Below are 24,238 nucleotides of genomic sequence, written 5' to 3' on the forward strand. Positions count from 1 at the left end.
AAATGCGTGAGCTCTCATCAATAAACTTAGCAGTGGGAGGCAACAACAAGAGACACAGGTCACTAACAAAATAGTGAGTGTGTGGGACAGGCACAGTTTAATTGAAATGATCTGTGTTTGGCAATTACATTTCCAAAATAAATTAATAACCGCTTTCCCAAGGCTAGAAATTGCAGCTTCAGTTTTGAGATAAATGGCCTTGGATAACCATATTCATTTGGGATGAACTAATCCTTTTTTGTAAAGGAAACTAAAAGAAATTGTGGAGAACAGATTTATAAGTACCACGGGGACCTTGATACTTATAAATATACTTCCAAATGCACTAAATCACATCTTCCAACCTACACACCACCCCACAGACGGTGTAATATTCTACTGAAACCGTTCCTCACAGGAGAACTCGGTGGAGGAGACCAACTTTTTAAAAGATGACAGCAATGATAAAAGTACCATAGAGTGGACGGTACTGAGTCAGTGGGAAAATAGTTTGTTTTTATTTCCCTGGGGTGACCTAATTTAAATGAGATAATGTGAAAGAAAAAAATATAAAAATGAACTACCAGACTAACAATGGTGAATGAGCCCTTCAGACGCGTTAGCACTGAGAATCATGTTTTCCAACAGGATAGAAATTGAGGACTTTGCGAATGAAAGTAGTGAAAATAATTGTAAGATCAGAAAATTGACCTAATGAAAATAGGCCAACTAAATTATGATGGCTGAGCTGAGAGGGGGAAAAAATCAAACAAAGTTGGTTGTTTTAAGGAGCAGGTGTGGTGAGCTCTACATGAAGGAGCAGAAAGGAAATGAAGGAACAGTCAGAATAAAGAAGGAATAATGGGGATGAGAATAGAAAAGACTTCAAAAAAATCACATTTCAGGGGCGGGGCTGCTCCACCTGACCACCCACTTAGAGCCCCCCCCTACGGTCCAGAAATCTGTTTTTAAAAATCCCTACTGATTTCACTTGCTCCTCAGAATGGAGGGTCATGAATCACTCCATGTCCTTTTAGTGTAAGAAAAGAGTTAAGGTGGCTAAAAAAAGAAAAAAAAAACAAAACAATTCTGACTTCATGTTTAATTCAAAAATCAAGAAATTCTGCCACGTTGACTCTGGGAGCTCCTTTCCAAACATCTCAGAGATTTCCTTTCCTGTCTTGCACGTGGAGAGGAAACCAGGGCGCCTTGTAGGCTTCGTGCTTAACGTAAAGCAGAGAGTCCACGAGTCCTTACGCAATCAGGAAGGCCGTGTGCTCTTTATTTCCCTCTGGACTTGGGTTTGTGCTTTTATTGTTCTCTTTAGATAGTTCTCAACTCAGGAAGAAGAGCCTTCATTACATGGGACAGATTTAATTTGGCAAGCTCCAGCCCTGTTAACCTTATCAAACAGAGCACTTGGGAAGCACCTACTTTTGCATAATGGAGTGCTTGGCACGGAGCTCCCACAGGCAATCTCTGAAATGGTCCCTGTGTTAGTCACACTGCCCTGGCCTCCCATCATGTTTTGAAATTGCATTCTGAAGAACTATGCAGTCCTCATTCTTGTCTTGTCTACGTATTAGTTTCAATCGCTAACATTGTAAAGGTGGTCTACATCTACCTCTGTGGGTGAAAACCGTGGGAAGTGGGAACTCTGACCTGGTGCAACGTTAGGGTGGATGGCATGGCTCTTGGGGGTGGGACACAATTATAAGAGGGACTTTACCGAACAAATGCAAACATTGTAACCTAATTCTTTGTACTCTCTTTAAAAAAAAAAGAAAAAGGTGGGAAGCCATGGGAGACCCTGGGGGGCCTCTTACCCCCTCCAGGCTGTGCCTGGGTGAGTAACGTGCTCAGAACGCTCTGTGCTCCCCAGGGGAACAGACAAAACAGAGGAGGCAGAAGGCAGTGACTCCACTTTGCCAGGCGATGGTCCATTGAACTGAAGCACGATGTGTTCTGAAGTTTATGAGCAAATCACTTCCCACCCGTTTGCTGTTCTTACCTGTGGGGTTAGGGCCGTTTGGGCTCACATCTCTGATTCCTGGTTTCCTCAACACTAAAATGAGAATGACCTACACTAAAGAGTAGTTGTTGGAATGAATTGAGCCCAATGTACAACTCTTAATATATGTCAGTTTCACCATTTTCCAAAGCACAGGATATTCGAACGCACAGGATTGCCCATCTGATTTGGCAACATGGCCAGTGTTGTACGGAGCATGGGAGTCAAAGCCCACCTCACCAATGTCAAGGGTTTTATTTTTTAAATGTGTGGAGAATTAAGTCTAGAGCCCATTCTAGGTTGCTGCTCAGGATCTGTGCCTCCCTTCCCTGCCCTGATACTTGATTAAATCCTGAGAAAGAGTCAACAAGCAATGTAAAATGTGCTGGAAAGAAGATGTTACACACTTCTAGGGAGAGAATTCTTTTGCTGTAGAGTCCAAATTTTCCAAGAATTGCCAGGACGCAGCAGCAGGCCCAGCCGTCCTTCCACATTGGTGTTGCTGGAACCACCTGGGAACCGAGAGTCAGAGCTCCCTGGGGAGATGGGGTGGGTGCACCTGAATTTCCCCTGCTGCAGCCCATCGCCAGAGCTCACGGTGCCTCAGGATGGACCCTGTTCCTTCTCGGGAAGCTCTGTTCTCTGCCCCTGGAACTCCCCAGCCCTCTTCCAGCTTCCACCCATTCTTCTGGGGGATTTTTCTCCACTGAAGTAAATGCTAGTTATTACATTTCTAAATTATCCTCTTGGGTCCCTGGAATTAATATCAACTTGCTTGAATTTCCTAATCCTTTAACGCTTGTAGATAGCAGAGAAAGAGATGGGGTCAAAATGAAAACAGGGGGATGGCTGAGACTGTTCCCAAATTTATAAACAGAGCAGTTAACTCAGGTGCTCTTTGGAGTTCAGGCAGACTCAGGGCTCGTCTTCCAGGCTCTTTTATGAACAGATTTGGAAAAGAAAGTCTCTTTCTTGGAGGAACAAAGCCCAGCCTCTCCCTCTGCTTTCTGCTTCCTTCTCTGAGCTGAGTGCCCGCCGCGCCCACCACCTGCCTGGGGATTTCCTTCCCTCTTCCCTTTCTTCTTGTGCCAAGAAGTCTGATAAGACAAAGGTGAGGAGCTATTGATTTATATCCCACGTAAAATTGCAATAAGGTATCCTTCTCAGAATCCTGTATTTCGTATAAGAAAATATATCTGTAACATCCATAAAATATTTTATTGGTCAAACAGCTAAATGCACAACTAAATCTGAAATTGCACAGATACGTAAATCTTGGTTGATAACAACTGCCTTCATGGAGAATTTGAGTTACATCTATGTATTTTCAGCTCCGTGTTTGGTAGTAGAGATGAGACGATTGGGATACATATTTTAAACTCCAATCATTATCCAATCTTTTTCTACCAACGTAGATGGTATGAATCTGGCCAACTCAATGTGAAATAATGCTTACATTGAATTACTTTACTTCTGAGTTTCTTCAGATTTCCATATTAATCTTTTAAATATGTCTTTGAATTATATAAAATTCAATTAGGTTAAATTTTAATTAAAGTCATAAGATAAAACATGCAGTGTAAATCTTAACGTGTCCGAGATTTCTCCACTAGATACCAACTTATAAATCTGTAACAAAAGGTTTTCCAAACCTTGATAAATAATTGGGGTCTCTTGTTCAAGTAGAACAGCACACCAGTAAAAGGCGGCACTGGGACCTTCCGAGATGTTCCATTTGGAGAGGAGAGAACTTGCCAAGCTCTGTTTGCTGGCCCCGAGGGAGCCTGGACCCCAGGGGCGCAGACCGAGAACCCTGACCAAGCAGCTGTGGGCGGTGAGGTGGTAAAGCTGCCGCGGTGGGACCCCTGACACTCAGGCTTCAGGAGGCAGGGTCAGCACCGTGGGCTGTCTGGCGGGGGAGCTGTTTCCTTTTGGGTTCTACCAGGCAGGACCCGGCTGGGTGTGGAAGGGACTTAGTCCCCTCATCAGTAGCATATGGGAAGAGATGGGAGTCTTGTCCCTGCTCTTTCTCTGGACACCGTGCGTGACATCCACACTTCCATGCACCAGGGTCATCTGCTATGACATCCGCACTTCCATGCACCAGGGTCATCTGCTATGACATCCGCACTTCCATGCACCAGGGTCATCTGCTATGACATCCGCACTTCCATGCACCAGGGTCATCTGCTATGACATCCGCACTTCCATGCACCAGTGTCATCTGCTACAGCTTATCTTAACGGCCTGTTCTGCGGTGTGCGATGCTGACTGCACATTCTTATCCCTCACCCTCACTGGCTTTGGGGAGACTCCTCTTTTCTGGTTCTCCTTGGAATTTAATATTTGTCTCTTTAAAGAGTTCTCCTCTGATCTCTCTCTGTAGACAGCGGTCATCCTGAGAGCTCCATCCTAAGGCCATGGCAGGCCCGTGACGGTCCCTAAGTAAAATCTTACCTGGAGGGGCCTGTGCCTTCTCGAAAGTTCCTCTCTCGTGTAGACCCATAAAACACGCACACACGACAGGCACAGTCCAATACACATGTGCAGTTTTCATCCCCCAGGCTCTCCGTGGATTATGAGGCCCACACCTGCCACGGCCTACTGGACACTGCTCTTTCAGGCTCCAAGGGGGCTGATGGCAGCAAGAGGTCACCCTGTCCTATTTCCAGGTGACCACACCCTCTGTGGTGCTGGCCCTCACTTCCCTGTGCTGAACGCTCACCCTTGGGTGGTGAGTTTGGGCACCAAACACAGACCCAGCTGGGCTTCAGCTCCTCAGAGGCTCCCTGAGGGCTCACGTGTGCAGAGCTTCTGGGTCCTCAGCTCCTCTCTGGGCCGTGCAAAGCAGCTGCACATGAGCGCATCGTCCACACTGCTGAGCCCCAGCCCATCATCCCACGGAGCTCTTTTCATAATGAATCTCACTCACACCCAGTGACTGACGCCTCCATATAGCTCTCAATTGATTTCAAGCTCAAGCAGGAGAGAGAGATTTTATTTATTAGGATCCCACGTCCCCAACAATAACTCAACTCCCAGTAATAAAGACCAGGCGTGTTCTCCTCCTCCTAAATCTGTTCCTCTAGTCATCGCTCCCCACAGCAGAAATCCGGAGGCAGTTTCCACACTCCTCCCCTCCCACACTCTCGCCTTTAATCAGCCTCTCACTTTTGTCCATCCAGCCCTCTCTCCTCCGATTTCTGTCACTGGCACCTTAGTTTGGGGCCTGCTCTGCCTGGCTGGCCCCTCACAATCATCTCTGTCCCCTGCCTCAAGCCCCTCCTATGTCCCTGCTTCCCAAACTTCTCCCCCAAGGGCAGCCACAGGCATCTCCCTAGAAGCATGTGAGACAAGCCCTTTCCGTCTCTGGACAGACCCGTGGGTGCCGTCCTGCTGCCTTAGATGGGTGCTGGAGCTCAGCACACGTGTCCAATGGCCGCTGGACTATCTGTGGAAGATTGGCATGTGGTAAGTGGCACACGGGTCTCACATCAGAGCATGGACTCGGCTGTTCTTGAGAGCTGTGGCCCCTTCATATATATATTTTATAGAGACAGAGTCTCATTTTGTCACCCTCAGTAGAGTGTTGTGGTGTCACAGCTCACAGCACCTCCAACTCCTGGGCTTAGGCAATCGTCTTGCCTCAGCCTCCCGCGTAGCTGGGACTACAGGTGCCTGCCATAAAGCCTGACTATTTTTTTGTTGCAATTTGGCTGGAGCTGGGTTTGAACCTGCCACCCTTGGTATATGAAGCCAGCGCCCTACTCACTGAGCCACAGGCACCACCCAACCCCTTCATATATTTATGGTTTAAAAACCCAAAGACACGAGAACCAGTCCAGAAATTATGACCCGGAAACACCTGACGGCCCCTGACAGCAGGAATCCAGGAAACTGGTGTCTCTCTTCTGCTCTTTACTCTCGGGTGAAAGGGTCAATAATGAAAATTTCCAATCAGTGTAACTTAATTCTGTCTGCCCTCAGTGAATCCCAAACACACAAAAAATAAAATAAAATAAAATAATGAAAATTGCCTGGGGTGCCTACTTCACATGTGAAATTGAGAAATGTTTATATTAATTAGTATTTTTCTTCCTTCCACCCCCCCTACGTCTGTCAGGTTTCTTCACTGTGTGGAAATACCCCAAGAACACTGATGACCACTAGGCCGTCTGAGGCTGAAGGGGGCCACTGTGGCCAGGGAGGCCCATGGAGAGGCCAGGTCGCTCACCCAGCAGGTCCACGCAGGCGGTGGACACAGTGTGGGGTGTTCCTGTGGACTCGGGAAGAATGAGCCAGGGAACTGAACTTGCCAAGGGACAAGGGAGTGGGAGGCAGCAGCTGCGATGTGTCTGAAGTGGCCCTTGACACATGGGCTTATTAAATTAAAATTATTGGCACAGCCACATGGGCAAATGTCATGCCTTGAATATGAATCAGCGTTTCACATCCTGACGTAGTCAGGCACCAAGCCTTTCTCGAGGCGACAGTTCTATTATCCCGCCAAGCTCTGGCTCCTCGGAGAGGCTGGTGGGCTGCCCTCCAGCTAGCACCCTGAGGTTTCTCTGGGGCCTAGCACCGGGGGCCTCGGGACATTGCTTTCCTTAGTTTGCATCTCCATTTGTTTTTAAAAATTTGCCAGAATGCAATCGCCTCACTCCCTTCAGAGTAGTTACTATTTCATGTGGATGTTCAACGAGTCGCTTCCACAGCTCCGTCAAAACTGAGACATTGATGTACTAAAGAATTCGTCGAGGACCCACCCAGTGCCCCGGCGAGCTGTGGGCAGGCCAGTGGGTAGCACACCGGTTACACTGCCTGGGGTCAGGGAGCACAGGGGTCTCTGCCCTTGGTGTATCACAAATGCAAGCTGGGGCACCGGCAGGCCGGGCAACCTGCCTCTTCAACACCCCCTTACACTTGCAGGAACCACAGCCTGCATCCAGAAAGTTCTCCTTCCACTGTGGATGGGTCAGAAGCTGCTGCAATCCGGATTCAAACATGTCCAATCCGAGAATAGCTAGGAAGCACAGTGGCAGGGGGCTGAGCTGCCCCTGAGTTGTCGTACCCATCACACGTTGTCCTGTGACCCAAATGTCCTTTCAGCCTGTCCTCCAGCCCTAGCTCTGCACAGGGAACACCTCTTTTGCCTCAGTGTCTGTCTCAATTAGCATCTCTTCTCTAAGCTTTGCTCCAGAACACACCAGCCCTTTCTTTGCCTGCTTATAGCAACACCTGCCTACAGCATTACCTGCCTATACCACCACCTGCCTATACCACCACCTGCCTATAGCACCAACTGCCTATAGCACCACCTGCCTATACCACCACCTGCCTATAGCACCAACTGCCTATAGCACCACCTGCCTATACCACCACCTGCCTATAGCACCACCTGCCTATACCACCATCTGCCTATAGCACTAACTGCCTATAGCACCACCTGCCTATAGCACCACCTGCCTGTAGCACCACCTGCCTATACCACCATCTGCCTATAGCACTACCTATAGCACCACCTGCCTATAGCACTAACTGCCTATAGCACCACCTGCCTATAGCACCACCTGCCTATAGCACCACCTGCCTATACCACCATCTGCCTATAGCACTAACTGCCTATAGCACCACCTGCCTATAGCACCACCTGCCTGTAGCACCACCTGCCTATACCACCATCTGCCTATAGCACTAACTGCCTATAGCATTACCTGCCTATAGCACCACCTGCCTATACCACCATCTGCCTATAGCACTAACTGCCTATAGCACCACCTGTCTATAGCACTAACTGTCTATAGCACCACCTGCCTATAGCACCACCTGCCTATACCACCACCTGCCTATACCACCACCTGCCTATAGCACCACCTGCCTATACCACCATCTGCCTATGGCACTAACTGCCTATAGCATTACCTGCCTATAGCAGCACCTGCCTATACCACCATCTGCCTATAGCACTAACTGCCTATAGCATTACCTGCCTATAGCACCACCTGCCTATACCACCATCTGCCTATAGCACTAACTGCCTATAGCACCACCTGTCTATAGCACTAACTGTCTATAGCACCACCTGCCTATAACACCACCTGCCTATACCACCACCTGCCTATACCACCACCTGCCTATAGCACCACCTGCCTATACCACCATCTGCCTATGGCACTAACTGCCTATAGCATTACCTGCCTATAGCAGCACCTGCCTATACCACCATCTGCCTATAGCACTAACTGCCTAGAGCATTACCTGCCTATAGCACCACCTGCCTGTACCACCATCTGCCTATAGCACTAACTGCCTACAGCATTACCTGCCTATAGCACCAACTGCCTATAGCACCACCTGCCTATAGCACCACCTGCCTGTAGCACCACCTGCCTATAGCACCACCTGCCTGTAGCACCAGCTTTCTGTAGCAATGCATTGCCTGCCTGTAGCATCAACTTCAGGTTGTGCTGCAGATGTCTGTCCATGTGGCTGACCCCCACCCCCACCCCCAGCACTGTGGGTTTCGGTAGGACCTGGTGAGTGGTGTTCTAACAGCCTCCTCTTCACCCCCTGGACAGCGAGGGTTAGGGATATGCTCGAATACACAGCATCTGGCCCTCGACAGACACAGGCGGCAGGAGTCGGCAAATCACAGATATTCACATCACCACAGTGGAAAACCCCATGTCTGTACAGAGCCACACACACAGGGACAGAGGGAAGACACAGGGGCATGGATAGCTGGCAGCCGAAGGAGGGTGGGTGACCCTGGCTTCTTTAGAAAGATGACCTTGGCTTCGAATGATTCCCTAAGCTGGTATGGAATGGAAAGAGTGGGCCCTGCCCCTGGCTCTGTGGTGCGGGCAGTGCCTGGCCAGAATGCTGTGTCCATGGGAGCAAAGTGGGAGAACTTGTGGCTAAGCCATTCCCAACTCCCCCACCCCCGATGTTGCCAGATGTGAAGGCAGCACATAACAGTGGGCCTGAGTTTTAGATCTTACACCACGGTAGATACCCCCTTACGTGTCTGTGAACAGGTGGTGGGTAATTTGGCTGTAATCGTCAGGCTGGTCATGATTAACATCCTTGTCAGGAACCTGTGCGGCTCTAAATTGCTGTGGGATTTGTTTTTCCCTCCCTTGTCATGCTCTTCCAAGCTGCAGCAGGAAGGTTGGGAAGATCTCATCCTTGGCACGCTGAGGAACCTGAGTAAGATCTCCGGGAACGCCTCTGGTGTGTGGGGTGGACACCTGGATGTCACCAGCGGCCTTTGTCCTTTTCTGGATATTTCTACACATTCAGAGTAGTCACAGAAATAAAATGCCCACCAGCTCTTAACCACGTGTTAGGGGTGTTTGAGCTCCCTGGGCAGGGGAGAGGCGTGCTGAGTGCCACCCTGGACGGGCACCATCTGGGCAGCCTTTCAGGTGCCCCAGAGGATCAGTGGACTCATGTTCCTCGGAGCCAAGCCCAGGCTCTGTGGCCCTTCTCCTTTGACCTTGGACAAAAGACATCTCAGTTTTTCTGCCCATAAAATGGAAATCACAACTCCCCTCCATTCTTTCTATTTCCAAACTTTTAGGGTACCTCTGAGAGGGAAATGTGAAAATGCGAGGAAAGCACTTAGAGTGGGGCCAGCTCGTCCCAAGCCAGCGGCCTCCAGTGGCTGCCAAGTCTGTGCATGTAGCAGGGTGGGTGATGTCTCCGAAGACTCACACCCAGAACCTCAGAATGTCACCTTTAGAGATAGGGTCTTATAAATGCAATTAAAGTAAGGTAAGGATAAAATCGTACTGCATTAGGGCAGGTCCAAACCCCTGCAATGTCCTTGGAAAAGACAGATTTGGACACAAGCAAACCCAGGAGAGAAGAGCACAGGGTCACACGGAGGCAGAGAAAGAGACTGGGGAGATGGGGCCCTAGAAGGGACCCCAGGAGACACCAGACGCTGGGAGAGGCAGGAGGACCCAGGGACTCCCTGGAGCCTTCAGAGGGAGCCCAACCCCATCAGCACTTCAGACTTCTGTCCTTCAGAACTTTGAGCGAATGAATACATTTCTGTGGTTTTAAGCTGCCAATGTTGTGGTAATTTCTCAGGAAGCTCACGGAGTGGAATATACTCAGGAAACGAATCAAAGGCTGCCCTCCTAGGGGTGTGTTCTAAGGACAGAACCCGGCTGTTGTGATAATCGTTCATTCCACGGACAGTGGCTCAGTGCCTTCCACGCGCCAGGTGCAACTGCGTTAAACAATGAGAGAAACCAGCCGGACCCTGGCCTCTCCGCTCACAAAATTGTCGCTGGCCGCTGGCCAGTTTGTGCAGCTTACAGACACCAAGCAGAATCACCTGGATGGCATCGGCTTCCCTGGGCGCAGACCACCTATATGTGTGTGGTGAGAGCCAAGTCCCCACAGATCTGGGCAGGTTCCCAATGCCATTGCCGCTGTCCAGCCCCATTTCTGCAGTGACCCCCTGCCCCTCTCCTAGCAGCTCCCTCTGCCCAGGGAGGTTACCTGCCTCAGGACAAAGGCAGGGCCATGTGCTTAGCCTCAGGACCCTCCCTGGGCCTTTCTGGGCTCCAGCTCAGGCTGCTGTGCCTGTCCTGGTTGTCACCTGCTTAAATGAGACGCCCCAGCCCAGGATGGGGTGCTGGTTAATCAGCCTCAGACCGCTCCAGTGGGGACATGGAGTGGAGGAGACATTACAAGGCTTACATTATTCTCCAGATGTCTGAAGAGAAGGCATAGCAATTTTTTTATTTCTTTCCACATCACAGTTGTCATTTCTGGTAAACCATAAGAAGCCTTCATTTTTAACATATAGTAAAAACAAATAATTTTAATGAAGACTTTACTCCAAAAGATACCAGATTAGAAGACCAGACATTGCAAACTTTTCCCAAACACGGGAACACGTGGTGGGTTTATTGGGCAGGTGTCAGCCTCGTTCCCCTCCGGAGTATCCACGCAGCCTCCACACTCCCATCCTGAGAGGCGTCAGCTGGGAGGAGGCAGCTGGAGCCCATTGGAGAGATTTCCTGACACTTCCGTTCCTGATTCTAGTCACGGCCTTCTGCTGCCCTCTGGTGGCCTGACCTGAACCATGCGAATGGGTCGCCCTGTTGGGTGAGGGGCTGGTTCTGATTTTCCTGCCCCATCTGTTTTTGGTGCAGGTGAAGCTTGGTTTTCCTGGGACTGGGTGAGGGCCCCTGGGATGTGAGGCCTCAGTACTAAAATCAGGCCAGTCCTGGACAAGCTAGGAGGGGTCGGTCCTTGTAGGGACCCCAGGTACCCAAGTCAGAGGGACAAGGGGACTCAAGAGCAGCTTTAGCATGGCACTGGGGTGTTGCTGCTGCTGCTGCTGGGATTGCCCTAGCAGATTAGATTTCCCTCTCATCTCCCGGTGTCTGCTAGAAAGTGCAGACATCCACAGGTGGTTTCAGTCAATTCGAGATCCCCCATGAGTGGTACTGCCCACAGCCTGGACCCAGCCCACCTGCCCCCCTGCAGCCCTGAGCTCCATGTCCTTGGCGGAGGCCAGGCTTGTGGCTCTGCTGATGCTGTTTTCTCCCCCCCTCTCCCCAGTAGTGCCTTGCTGGCCTCTTCCCTGAACCACTGGTACTGCTCAGCTGCACTGATCCGTCTTGTGGCCCTTGTCCCAGACGCCCCTTCTGATTTCAAAGGTGGGGTAGCTGATGAGGTCCCTCGGGGCTGCTTCCCAGGGACCTTAGGGCCAGCACCTTACCTGCCCCTCAAGGGCTCAGCAAACACCCTTTCTCTTGTCTGCTGCCAGGGTAGCCTATGCAGTGTGTCTACCTGGAGGTCTGAGGAGCAGATCTGTCCCCACCAGGCCACCTACTGTCAGGTGCAGAGCCTGGGCCTACACACCTGACTTGCTGTGTGCAGTGGGTGGTCCTTCCTGCTGCCCAGCCAGGTCCATCTGCCCACTGTCCAAGAAGAGGGCAGTGCCCAGAGGATAGCAGGTTCACTGCAAAGGAAGACTTTGTTCTGCTTAGCACTAAGCCAGGAGGTGGGAGGAATTTCTCAACTGCCTCCCTGAGAACTGCAGAGATGGGGTTTTAAAGACAGTTTGGTGGGCAGAGGGTTAGGCAACCAGAACCTGCGAATTGGCTGGTCGCAGGGTGGAACATTAGCCCCTAGGTGTGGGTCGCTGTCTAGGTGGGTCGGTTACTGGAATGCAAGGCCTTGGGTGGGGGGTCAGCCAGCTGAGTCAGTTCCTGGAATGCAGAACTGGAAGACGTCTTAAAAACTACCCCTACATTGGGCGGCGCCTGTGGCTCAGTCGGTAAGGCGCTGGCCCCATATACCGAGGGTGGCGGGTTCAAACCCGGCCCCGGCCGAACTGCAACCAAAAAATAGCCAGGCGTTGTGGCGGGCGCCTGTAGTCCCAGCTACTCGGGAGGCTGAGGCAAGAGAATCGCGTAAGCCCAGGAGTTGGAGGTTGCTGTGAGCTGGGTGAGGCCACGGCACTCTACCGAGGGCCATAAAGTGAGACTCTGTCTCTACAAAAAAAAAAAAAAAAAAAAAAAAAAACTACCCCTACATTCCAAATAGGTGATGTTGTATTCTAAGAAAGTTAAGAATCTTTATAGTTGACAACTCTGCGGGACTGCAAGGTAAAGAAGCAGTGACTATGACCAAGCAAGCAGGACAGGGGCCGATGAGTATCATTATTTTAGCTCCTGTGGAGATTGGGGGCCCCACTCTAGTTCTCACCTTACACCCCTTCACCAATCTGTAAGGGGGTCCCCTCCACCTGCCGGTCATTGCAAAACACACCAGCCAGGAATAGGGGTTACTCTTGACCTTTTCTTTCATTCTTGCAAAAAAATGTTTTTAATTGTTTTTATTTATTTTTTTACTTAATGAGAATGTTGAAAAATGAAGCAGGGCAAACTCCTTTGATAGCAATTCAAATTCTCTATCAGTAAAACGTCCATGGGGCAACACTTCATTTATATTTCTTTTTTCTTTTCTTTTTTTTTTTTTATTAAATCATAGCTGTTGTACCTGACACCTTCTGTTTGGAATCAACTGAGGGGCTGATGGATGACACTAAAATGTGACTCCCATTGGGGACAAGTTCCAGAAGGAGGAGCCTGGCACTGCCCCAGGAAAGCAAAAAAATAGCAGGACGCCATTCCCCATCGTGTGGGGCAGAGAAACCACTGCCACTCCAGGAGGAGGGCAAACCGTCTCATCTGCTCCCTGAGTTTGATGTGAGCAAGACGTTTAAGGGTGAAAGGAAAGGAAAGTGCCCAATTGTCCTGCTAGCAGGTATTTGTGAGAAAGAGCTGGAAGGCTAGGAAGGCTGGCTGACATTTCTTTGTACAAAGCAAGGTGCCAGGAATGCAGCCACAGCTGTTAGCCGCCAGCCTGACCCCCATAGACGACAGAAACCCCTTTAGCCAGGAATTCTTTATCTTGATGCTATAACAACCCAGAAGGAAGAGTTTGCTGGGCAGATTAATAGCATCAGTAATTGCAGCAGGGCGGCCTAGACGGGGGGCTCGGGCCATTTCTTCTATAGTAAAACAGTAATTTCAAAGCTCCTTTTCCAAACAGAAACTATTTTGTTAAAAAAGAAAAGAAGCTGACAAATATTTACATATGTGAAGGTAAAAATTAAAAAAAGTTCTCCTGCCTGAATGTGAACTGCTGACTTGTGTATAGAGGTCAAGGCTGTGGGCAGTCGCCGGGGAGACTGGCCCCAGGATCAGCTGCTCCGGCTCCCCATAGCAGGACCCTCTCCTCTCCAGCCCTGTGACCTCCACACGGAGATTTCCTAAAACAGAGCAAGAGAAAAACAGCAAAAATTTTTAGTCAGTTCAGACAAACAGCAAACAGCACACTTTGCCTAAGAGAAAGGAACTGTTACTAATATTTAAAAATATTACTGACACTCGGGAGGCTGAGGCAAGAGAATCACGTAAGCCCAGGAGTTGGAGGTTGCTGTGAGCCGTGTGACGCCACGGCACTCTACCCAAGGGCGGTACAGTGAGACTCTGTCTCTACAAAAAAAAAAAAAATATTACTGACACTCAGGAAACAAATTTGCAAGCCTCTGTTTCCTCATTTGGAGGAAATTATGAACAAATTATCAGCGTTTCTTTTTATGGCAAGGAAGGTGATTTTTATTTTATTTTAATTTTTTTATTAAATCATTTACGACGTGCTCTGGGATCCTCTCCTCCTCACTAAGTCCCTCCTGTCAGTCTGATGACTCGTCTATAACAGGGACGGGCTTTACCTTTGTCAGTGTCACTCCCCACCTTTGACAAGGAGGTGGCCCTTGCTCCGCATAGAGGCACCTGTGAAGTGGCTCCCTGCTGCCGTGGAGTGGGTGGCCCTAATCCCTTTGGCGAGCCCCGTTTTCCTCTGCCTCACCCCCACAGTGGCTGAGAGCTGGCTTCGGAGCCTCAGAGTCGCCCCTGGGGATCCCCAGGTGTTTGTTTAACCTCCTTTCAGAGCCTTGAGGATTATCATGGCAGACGCTCAGGAACCCCTTTGTTACAAGTGCAGCAGCACCACTGGTGGCGAGGGCAGGAGGGAAGCAGGCAACACCCTGGGGCGCTGGGTTGAACAGGGAGACCCGATGCCGCCCTCCTGGAGGTCAAGGTTGTTGATAAATGGTTAAAATGTGTTAATAACAGTCACAGGTCTTTGTATAATTCTCCCATGCGGAGGTGTCATTGATTTCTCCTCTCCTGAGAATCTGGGTGGGCTTCTGTGCCTATCTCACAAGAAAGTGTGGAGGAAATGATGCTGTGTGACTTTTGAGAAGGACCCAGCTCCTGCCTGGCTCTCAGGACACATGGAGGCCCCCAGGGAAGCCTGTGTCACACAGAAAGGACAGTGGAGGCTGGCAGCCCAGCTGAGCCCTGCACAGACTCCTACAGTCCAGGTGCAGATGTGGAGGAGTAACGGTCTGCAAGGAACGCCAGAGGACCAGGGTCAGCCCACCAGCTGATGCTGTGTCCAGGTTCCTGCCAGCAGACCCTGTGAGCACAGTAATGTGGTTGTCAATGCCACCAGGTACGCAGAGGCATGGTCTGCAGTGACACAAAGTCTTGAGTAGACCATAAGCTTTGTAGCACAGTGTCACAAGGTAATGCCAGCAGCTGCTTGTGAGTACAGCAGGGACTCAGGACCCTGGAACCAGGATCGAGGCCACCTAGTGGTCATCTGGGACCCTTGTAGACACGGAAGAATACAGTCTGGTAGGGAAGAGGACAGGGTTCTCAGCACCCAATTTACGACGTGCTCTGGGATCCTCTCCTCCGACCTCCATCCAGACAAAGGACCTCACACCAACAGGACAGGAGGATGAGCCCACAACACCAGCGGGGAGATCTGCCTCAGCAGGACTCGGGGGACACCTGGTGATGGGTCAGGAAGGACCACCAGGTGGGGTCTCCCGGGTTGTCTGCAGACCACAGTGGCGGGGCCTGCAGTGTGGTACACAGAAGGCCACAGGTTTGCCATTGTGTACAGAAGCTCTGCTTGCCTCACCCACTCACCGAGAAGGGCATGAAGGAACATCACACTTGCATGTTTGTTTTCTTTTGTTTAGTAAAAATGTACAGTCTTCCAACATCATTAATTTAATTGCCACCGCATTCCCACCAGGAGACGTCTCCTTGATACAGGCAGCCCCTGCTTGTGAGAACTCAAATGTGTTTCGCCTTTCACACTGGGGACTAAGGCTCAGTTAGCACCTTGCAAAGTTAACTCATCTATAAGGAGCAGCAAGCCGAGACTTTGCTTTTTGAGATAAGCCTGCAACTCTAAACTTCGTGTTTGCTAACTGCTCTTCTTCCTGTGACATGGAGATGATCATTTTGGCTACATGACTCCCAGGACTGTGTGAATTGGACACAGAGCCAGGAAAGTTCACACCGAACTCAGGGTCACACTTAGGGCAAGGAGGGCTCAGGTTTAGGACTGAAACCCTGCCATGTAGGTAAGAATTGCTGGATAGTGAATGAAGGTCCGTTTCACACCCACACATTATTTAAGCAATAATTCAGAGGCAAATATGGTTCTCCCCACTCGGGGCACAGACGTAATGAATTCATGCCCTTTATTCTTGGTCTGAATGGGCTTGTTTAGACTCAACTGTATACATTCATGTTCAAGTTCAATTTCAGGGCAATTCTCCAGGCTGAGTAACTGGGGTCATGGTGCAGTGACATCTGCAGGCATGCGTGTCCTGGAGTAGCAGAAGAAGGGGCTGGAGATCTTGTGAACGCTGGGAGGGCAGCAGAAATACCCGAGTGCCTAGACCCAGCCCACCCTGATGTTACATAGGACCAAGGGTTTTTAATATGTGTTTTCACAAGGAAGCATTTGGGACATTTATTTTCATATTCTACCTTTCTCTTAATTTCTTAATTCTCAAGACCTTTTTTCTAAATATATTTATAAACAGTAATATTTATACATTGGCAAATAATAGAGATTTCCCAGTATAACTCCACAAATTTCATATGGAATTTATCTTAGTGAATTTTATACATTTATTTTCTATTTCTCAACTTCTTCACAAACATTTATTTTGTTTTCATTCTTTTCTTACTGCTAGGCGTCATTCCTGCTGCTCTTCAGGACCCAGATCTTGTGTTTGAAAAGGTAACTCCCTCACGGCCAAGTCAGTTCGGGTGAGCACATGTTTATATGGAGGTTTATCTGAGAACAAGGAGCCAGTGACCCGGTATGTTTATTCTAGAACAGTCCAGCCTAAACTCTAAGAAATGCACTCAGTACCTTGATTTCACTGGAAGGCTGCTGGCAGGACTGATTGTTCAGACAAGTCATGTCTCAAGGAGGAAAGCTGAAGCCCCCCCTCTAGTCGTCCTGGTTCTCTCCCTTTCACAGACATCCGAAGACCTCTGTGCCTCCCTGAGGCCACCTCCAGATGTGCGGGTTTGGTGGCCAGGCCCTGGCACCACTGCTGAGAATCCCCAGACATCATGGCAGGAGGCATGGAGGGTCCCAGCAGCACACGTGAGGCCATGGGGACCTTCCCAGAAGGCCCCCCGTCAACGACCACCACATGGGGCTTAAGTTGCAATGCATGAGCTTTGGGGGATACAGTCAGGCCATCACAGCTGCAGGAGAAAACTGGGATGGAGGGGACAGGGGAGGGTGAACAGGCTGTTAGACTGAGTGGGAGGAGCCCCTGGGACCTCAAACAAAGGTGTCAGGGACTCCAGGTTTATGGGGTGAAGGTAGCTAAAGACAGAGCAGAAACCAGGAGGTGGAAACTCCAAGAAAGCCTGGTTCTCTCTCGGCTGCGTGTGACTGTGTGTGGCTCCGTGTGTGACACTGATGATGAGTGTGACTCTGGGTGTGTGACACTGATGGTGATGTGACTCTGACTGTGTGGCTGTGAGTGAGACCCTGGCCATGAGACAGCAGCCCCTGGGAGCTCCTCACACATGCAGGATCTCAGAACTTGCCCCACTTCAGGGAATCAGGATCTGCAGGTGACACCAATGTGTGTGACAGCTGGGAAGCCCTGAGCCGGGCACGGGGCACCTCCTGGAACAAAAGTGGCCTCACTTCTTCCAAGATTTCAGTCTCCTGGTGGCATATTAGGATTAGAGAAAGCGGCAAAGACAGCATGAAATCCAAGGCAGATGACGTCACAGAGCCCAGGGGAGGAAAGACACTTCCCAGGCTGCTGGAGGACAGAGGCATCCACTAGTGTCCCTCAGGGGCAACCTCACTTCCCCTGAGTGTGTTGAAGGGTGAGATCGGGACAATCCCACAGGTGTGAACTCACAGACCTGGCAGGGCCTGAATCTGGGTGCCAGGCTCCTTGGCAGGGTAGGGAGCCCCTGTCTCTCCCTCCTGGCCACCAGGCAGACGTGGGACTGCAGAAGGGTCCCTCTGAGTGCTTGTACAGGTCTTGGGAAGGCAAAAGGAGGGCATGGGGTAGAGGTGGAGGGGCGTGGGCTTGGCGGCTGCCCCATGTGGACAAGAAGCCTGCAGACCAGTGGCCACAAGCTCCAGGACCCAGCACCGCCCCCAACAGCTGCTGCCCTTCACTCTGCCCCTGAACCTGGGCAGGTCCTCTGCAGCCCAGCCCTACAGGGAAGAGGAGTCTGGCAATGTTGGTCCAGAGTGGCTGAACTGAGTTAAAACAATGAAATCCTAGGTTAGCACGTTCTTCCATACCCACCCTCACTTAAATTCTGGATGAAGGTAGGTAAGTCACTATCTCCTGTTTAACACGATGCACCTGCCCCTCATCCCTGGAGACACACGGCTCTCTTCTCAGTATAGGGTGTGAGGTCTGCCTTGAGCAAAGGGAGCACACACCCCCTTGCTACCCTGAGATGTAAATCAGGCATTGTCAGCGTACCCTTTGTCAGCTTGCAGGAGAATGGTGAGGGGGAAGAATGGGTGGGCATCCTCAGGGATAGCAGGTGGAGAAACTTCCCAAGGCTGAGTGAAACTTCCCAAGGCTGTCCAGGTCCAGTGCCTGGAGCCTATGACAGAGCAATGAAGTATAGACAGGTCATACCCTCATTGAAGTGAGAGGTATGAGCGGGACCCAACCCACCATCTCTACCTTCAAAGATGAAGGAAGGAGCCATGATCCTAGGGCTGCAGCATCCTCTAGACAGTCTGCAGAAAGAAGCACGGATGGGCGTCCTCAGGGGTAGCACAGTGAGAATGTGGATGGGCGTCCTCAGGGGTAGCACATGGAGTATGTGGATGGGCGTCCTCAGGGGTAGCACAGTGAGAATGTGGATGGGCGTCCTCAGGGGTAGCACAGTGAGAATGTGGATGGGCGTCCTCAGGGGTAGCACAGTGAGAATGTGGATGGGCGTCCTCAGGGGTAGCACCTGGAGAATGTGGGTGGGTGTCCTCAGGGGTAGCACCTGGAGAATGTGGATGGGCGTCCTCAGGGGTAGCACCTGGAGAATGTGGATGGGCGTCCTCAGGGGTAGCACCTGGAGAATGTGGATGGGCGTCCTCAGGGGTAGCACGGTGAGAATGTGGGTGGGCGTCCTCAGGGGTAGCACGTGGAGAATGTGGATGGGCATCCTCAGGGGTTCACGGTGAGAATGTGGATGGGTGTCCTCAGGGGTAGCACGTGGAGAATGTGGATGGGCGTCCTCAGGGGTAGCACATGGAGAATGTGTGGCTTTAAGCTATGAGGTTGGGCACAATTTGCTCTAACAGGCAGGGAAAGTCAGTGAATATATGCAACGAGACGTTCATGTCCAAATGAGGAAGCGGCCTCATTATTACTATAGTGTCCATATGTGCAGCTTCGTTTGCTGTGAAACGATTCCAGGACAGAAGTGAGGCATACAATGTTCTGACAGGTTACAGCAGACAGCCAGCCACTGTGTGCAACCGTGAGGAGACCTGTGACCTGGCTCACTGGTCCTCTAGCTGTGTAGGGGTCGCCACAGTCCAGCAGAAGCAGTGAAGCCTCAGTGAGCAGCCACACCTGAGTGTGAGCTCAGGCTCAGCCCCTCCCTGCCTGCCTGCCCCTGTGCTCCAAGGCCCCATTTTTCCCAAGTGCTACATGGTGACCGTGGCACTGACTTTTGGCACCCGCAGAGCCTCCAGTTCATCCCAAGCACCAACGCATGGGCCTTGTTACACTGGGCCTCATGTCTGCACAAACAGTGTGCTACTAACTCCACGTGGCGGACTTTGCATCCATGTTACTTTCTAGGGCTGCTGTGACCCAGTGCACCAACGTGGTGGAGCAGGACAACCGAAGTTCATTGTCTCGCAGTTCTAGAGGCCAGCAGCCCAGAGTCACGGTGTCAGCAGGCTTGCTTTCTCTTATGGCTGTGGGGGAGAGTCTGTCCCCTGCTTCTTCTCTGGCTTCTGGGGGTTTCTGGTACCACATGGTGTCCCCTGGCTGGCAGGGCCACCATGCCAGTCCTCAGTCCTCCGCCTTTCCAGGGCATCCTCCGCGTGTGACGCTCTATGCCTCTGGGTCCCAATTCCTCCGTTGTAGGAGGACACAGGTCAGGTTGGAGGAGGGGCCCGTACCACTCCAGTGAGACTGAGTCTTAGATAATCCCACTTGCAAAGCCCCCATTTTCAAACCATGCCAAATTCTGAGGAACGGGGGGTTGGTATTTCAGAACATGACTATTTAGAAGAAGGCAATCCAGTCCACAGCCACATTATGTTAGTTATAATACCCAACCTGGTATCAGGCACAGGAAAATTTATCTTTCTATCAAAGATTGGAGATGTAGCTTGGCTTTCTGGATTTGTCATGTAAGTATCTCTTTCTGTCTGTCCGTCTATCACTGTCTGTCTACCTTTTACCCAGCTGGGAAGACTTCTTAATTAGGTCTGCGATCCATTCACTAAACAGTCACATTTCAGAGGGGCCTATATAAAACATGTGTTCATAATTGCATGGTTAAGATTATTAAGTTAGCAATAATTGGTTTGGTCCAAGTAACTTTTCATAGAGAGACAAATTTAACCTGTGTGTAAGTGGCCAGGTGTATTATATGGGTGTTTTAATTTTGGCAGCCAGCAGAGGGCACTCCAAGCTAAACTTTGGAATGTGTTGCTCTGGGTTTTAAAGCCCTTTCAAGCCAAGAACAAGTGCAAATCAATTAGACCTCCATCTGTGTAAGCAAATAAATAAATAACGAGATTTTGTCTCTGTTCATACTTAGACAAATTAAAAACACAGTATGTCTTCAATTTTTTTTAAATCTCTGAGGCTCTGTTTTTTAAAAAAAATTCATATTGAACAACTCTTTACACACAAATTATCTAGATTTTTAGGGACAAACAGAATGTAAAAGTTTTTCATGGCAGTTGGCTGAGTTTTTTTGAAACAAGTTTACTCTCAGTCAGAGAAGGGACGTTTTGAGTGATGGGTTTTAATTACAAGTAATTGATTTAATTCTTTCGTGATTTCATTTGAAATAAGTAAATGCCAGAAAAGATTAAATAATTATTAATTAATAATTACTTATCAGCATTATAGAATTTGTGAAGACCATACGTCTGTCACATGGACCCTTTGTGTTCTCAAATAAATGAGGTAGAGAACAGTTTCTTTAAATATTTTTGTTGGTCTGTTTATACCTAAGGTAGCCACACTTTCCTAAAATATGCAAAACGAGAATGTGCCATCTCAGAGCTGCCTGCTTAGAAGAGTGTCCTGCATTCACAGCGTTCTTGACAAGAAGATCTCCGAGGATATTGCTATCTAGAAGCATTACTTGGGATCAGGTAAGGGGGTTTTATTTGGTAATTATTCTCTCATTTAGGTCAACTACTGAATACAAATTGACCAGTTGACAGCTATCTAGAAAAGAGATAAACTTATCTAATAATGTTTTTGAATAGATTCATGAATTTAAATTACCTTCCTCCTAGAAGTATCTAAAATGGTCCAAGAGAGAACATCCTTCTGAACTTGGTAAATCATTTATAAATTCAATTTTATTTAAAAGGACTGATACCTTCATATTACTAAAATTCATTTCTTTCTCAAAGTATTGAATAAAAATAAGACTGTATTTTCCAATAGTATTTGATGCAGGGGGATGAGGGGGGGTATAAAAAACCCCTTTTAGGGAGCAAAGCTGTACTGGGTATAAAATATTTTTTCATAGAATTCAGCACTGTTGAGAGATAGAGGGCCATGTTTGCTATTTCATATTTACTAAAAAATAAATACTAGCTTTGATGTTATAAATCATAAACTGGTATCACTAGAAGATGTGAACCAGAACGTGGTTAAATGATGAGAAAATATCAAGTGGAAAGGAATCATCTGTCTCAGACAATGACGCCATGGTCTTGAGAAGCTTCTCCCCATGGAATTACCTTCTTTGTATTTAAAACACTCCTTCATGTCCGGGCCAGGGACCGAGCCGGTTCTGCTGGCTGCCCGGTTGATGGAGACCACACCTCCATCCTCCGTTAGTTGGAACAGACATTGAGCCAAGGGCAGCCAGTCCACGGCCTGGCTTGTGTCCATGATCTGGACCAGTGCAGCCAGCTGAGAGGTGCCCATAGGAGCCTACGTTGAGGACTGATTTAGGGAGTGTTCAGAGATGCAGAGGCTAAAAATGCACAGAAATTGCCTCTTGAGGCAACATTGGACAGAGAGAAACTTTTAAAAGCATAAGTCATCACAATGCAGGAGGTACAAAAACCATAAAATGAAAAAATAACACTCAGAGTCTTGTTCTTAATAAAACTTTCCCGTGAGTGGTGTATTTACAGCGGTGCTTGGCACAGAGCACCCGGGCCTCCCACCGCGTCACCACCTTCCTGCACACTGCTGAAGGAGGTGGGGGCTTCTACATCTCCAGGGTGTGCCTGAGGGAAGAACCCAGAGAGACACAGGGCAGGTGTCCACACTCGCCTGGTCACCACCCCCTCCACTGCAGGCGACCCTGTGCGTGATGGATCCCAGCAGGGACAGAGGGCCACTCTCTTCTGCCGCAGGAGCTTCAGTGATACCGGGGGTGTCCTAACACTCAGGTTTCCCCAAGATCCCCGTGCTGACTACAGACGCATCAAGGCCAGGACTCCTCAGGTTCCTAAATCTCTAAATCATTTTCCTCAATCTTTCCATTTCTCCTCTTTCATTTTTCTGCTTCCCGGCGTGACCTGGTGTGAGTTCTGATTTGTGGCGGTGGGCCTTGCTGTGACTTGGCATCTCCTGCTTTTGTCTGCACTGTGACCAATGTCTCGGCTCTGCACTTGGAGCCTCTCAGGCTCCGGCTCTTGCAGAGTGAGCTAAGGGGCAGCTGTGCACGGTGGCTGAGCGGAGAGCCCAGCTCCCAGTCTCCCAAGGGCAGCCTGTCTGTGTGCTTGTCTACACATGATGGTCCTGTAGAAGATTTTTGTGTATTCACTTTAACAGAATTTTTATTTATGTCTAAGTTATTATTAAATTTCACTAAATGTCACATTATTATCAATTAAGATGTCTTTTGATAATAAAGTCAACATATAATTAATTGGTTAACAGATATATGATGAATTTTATGTATCTATGAACTGTGCTTATTATGTTCTATATACTTGAAGCATTGGCCAATTCTCTTTGTTAATGAATACTTTATTTAGGAACTTTCCATGGATATTTGAAGTGACGTTTCTCTGCTGGGTGTTGTGGCTGTGTGTGTGTCTTTGCTGGCTTTTCTGTCTCTATTACGTTGCGTTTGTAGGAAGGGCCAGGGCATATTTTATTTTTTTCTCTAGAATTAGAAACTCAATTATAGAATTGGTGAAGACCATACGTCTTTCTCTTCCCGCTTCCTGTCACTTCCACGGCTCACCGGCTGTAACATGCCCCCCAGTGCCTGAGAAGTCTCCTTCCACAAACACGCAGAGAGCTCCACAACTGGTTGCTCACGTGTGCACGCAGGAGGCTCATCGCCTTGACGCTACTGGGCGTAATTCTCACTCTACCCGGGGTGCTCAGTTCTTACTTGTGAAGTTCATTCTCCCCGCTCTGTGTGAGCTTCCCCAGCCCGTCTCTGACCGCACACTGGGCAGGGCGCGCAGTGGGCAGCGGGGCTTCCCGTGGCCGGGACTCTCTGATCTGAAGTTGCTCCACTTTCTTCCTTTGTCTCTTTGCCTTTACTCGCATCTTCTTTTTCGTCACTTTGAATGGGAAGGCATATTGGCATATCCAGATATGCTAAGAATTAAGTAGGGAGGGAAAGAGAGGCAGGCCTGCCCTGGCCAGGGAAGTTTTCATCCAGGTTTGTTGACTCAGAACAGTTTCTCAGGAAGCTTGCTGCCTCCCTTAGTCTGGGGCATATCTCCAGTTACGGATCCATTTTACAAGCTGTTTGGTGAGCTGGAGACACACGCGTGAGTTTTCCGTGGGGCCTCTTGGCACTGGTCCCTCCTCAGCCCTGGCCGACCCAATGGCCAGGCACATTCATCTGTCTGGTGTCACTCTCCCCCCACCCCTTCTCCATGCGTGCGCGACACCTCCCCCACTTCTCAGCTGCCCCAAGGGAATCACAGGTGTGTCTGGGGTGAGTCTTATTCCTGAAGCCCCGAGCAATATGGCTGGAACCCTTCTGGGCCTGGCTATTTGGCAGCTCTTTATTCTGCATCACATTTCGGACACATTAATGTCTGCGTTTCGCAGCCCTCCTTAAATTTTTTTTTCAATATTTGCCATTTAGGTAAGTAGAGATATTTAACATTCCCAGCTTCCGTCAGAAGCTCTAGGCAGTTCTATTT

Source organism: Nycticebus coucang, chromosome 1 (genome assembly GCF_027406575.1).
Source record: "Nycticebus coucang isolate mNycCou1 chromosome 1, mNycCou1.pri, whole genome shotgun sequence".
Classification (NCBI taxonomy): domain Eukaryota; kingdom Metazoa; phylum Chordata; class Mammalia; order Primates; family Lorisidae; genus Nycticebus; species Nycticebus coucang.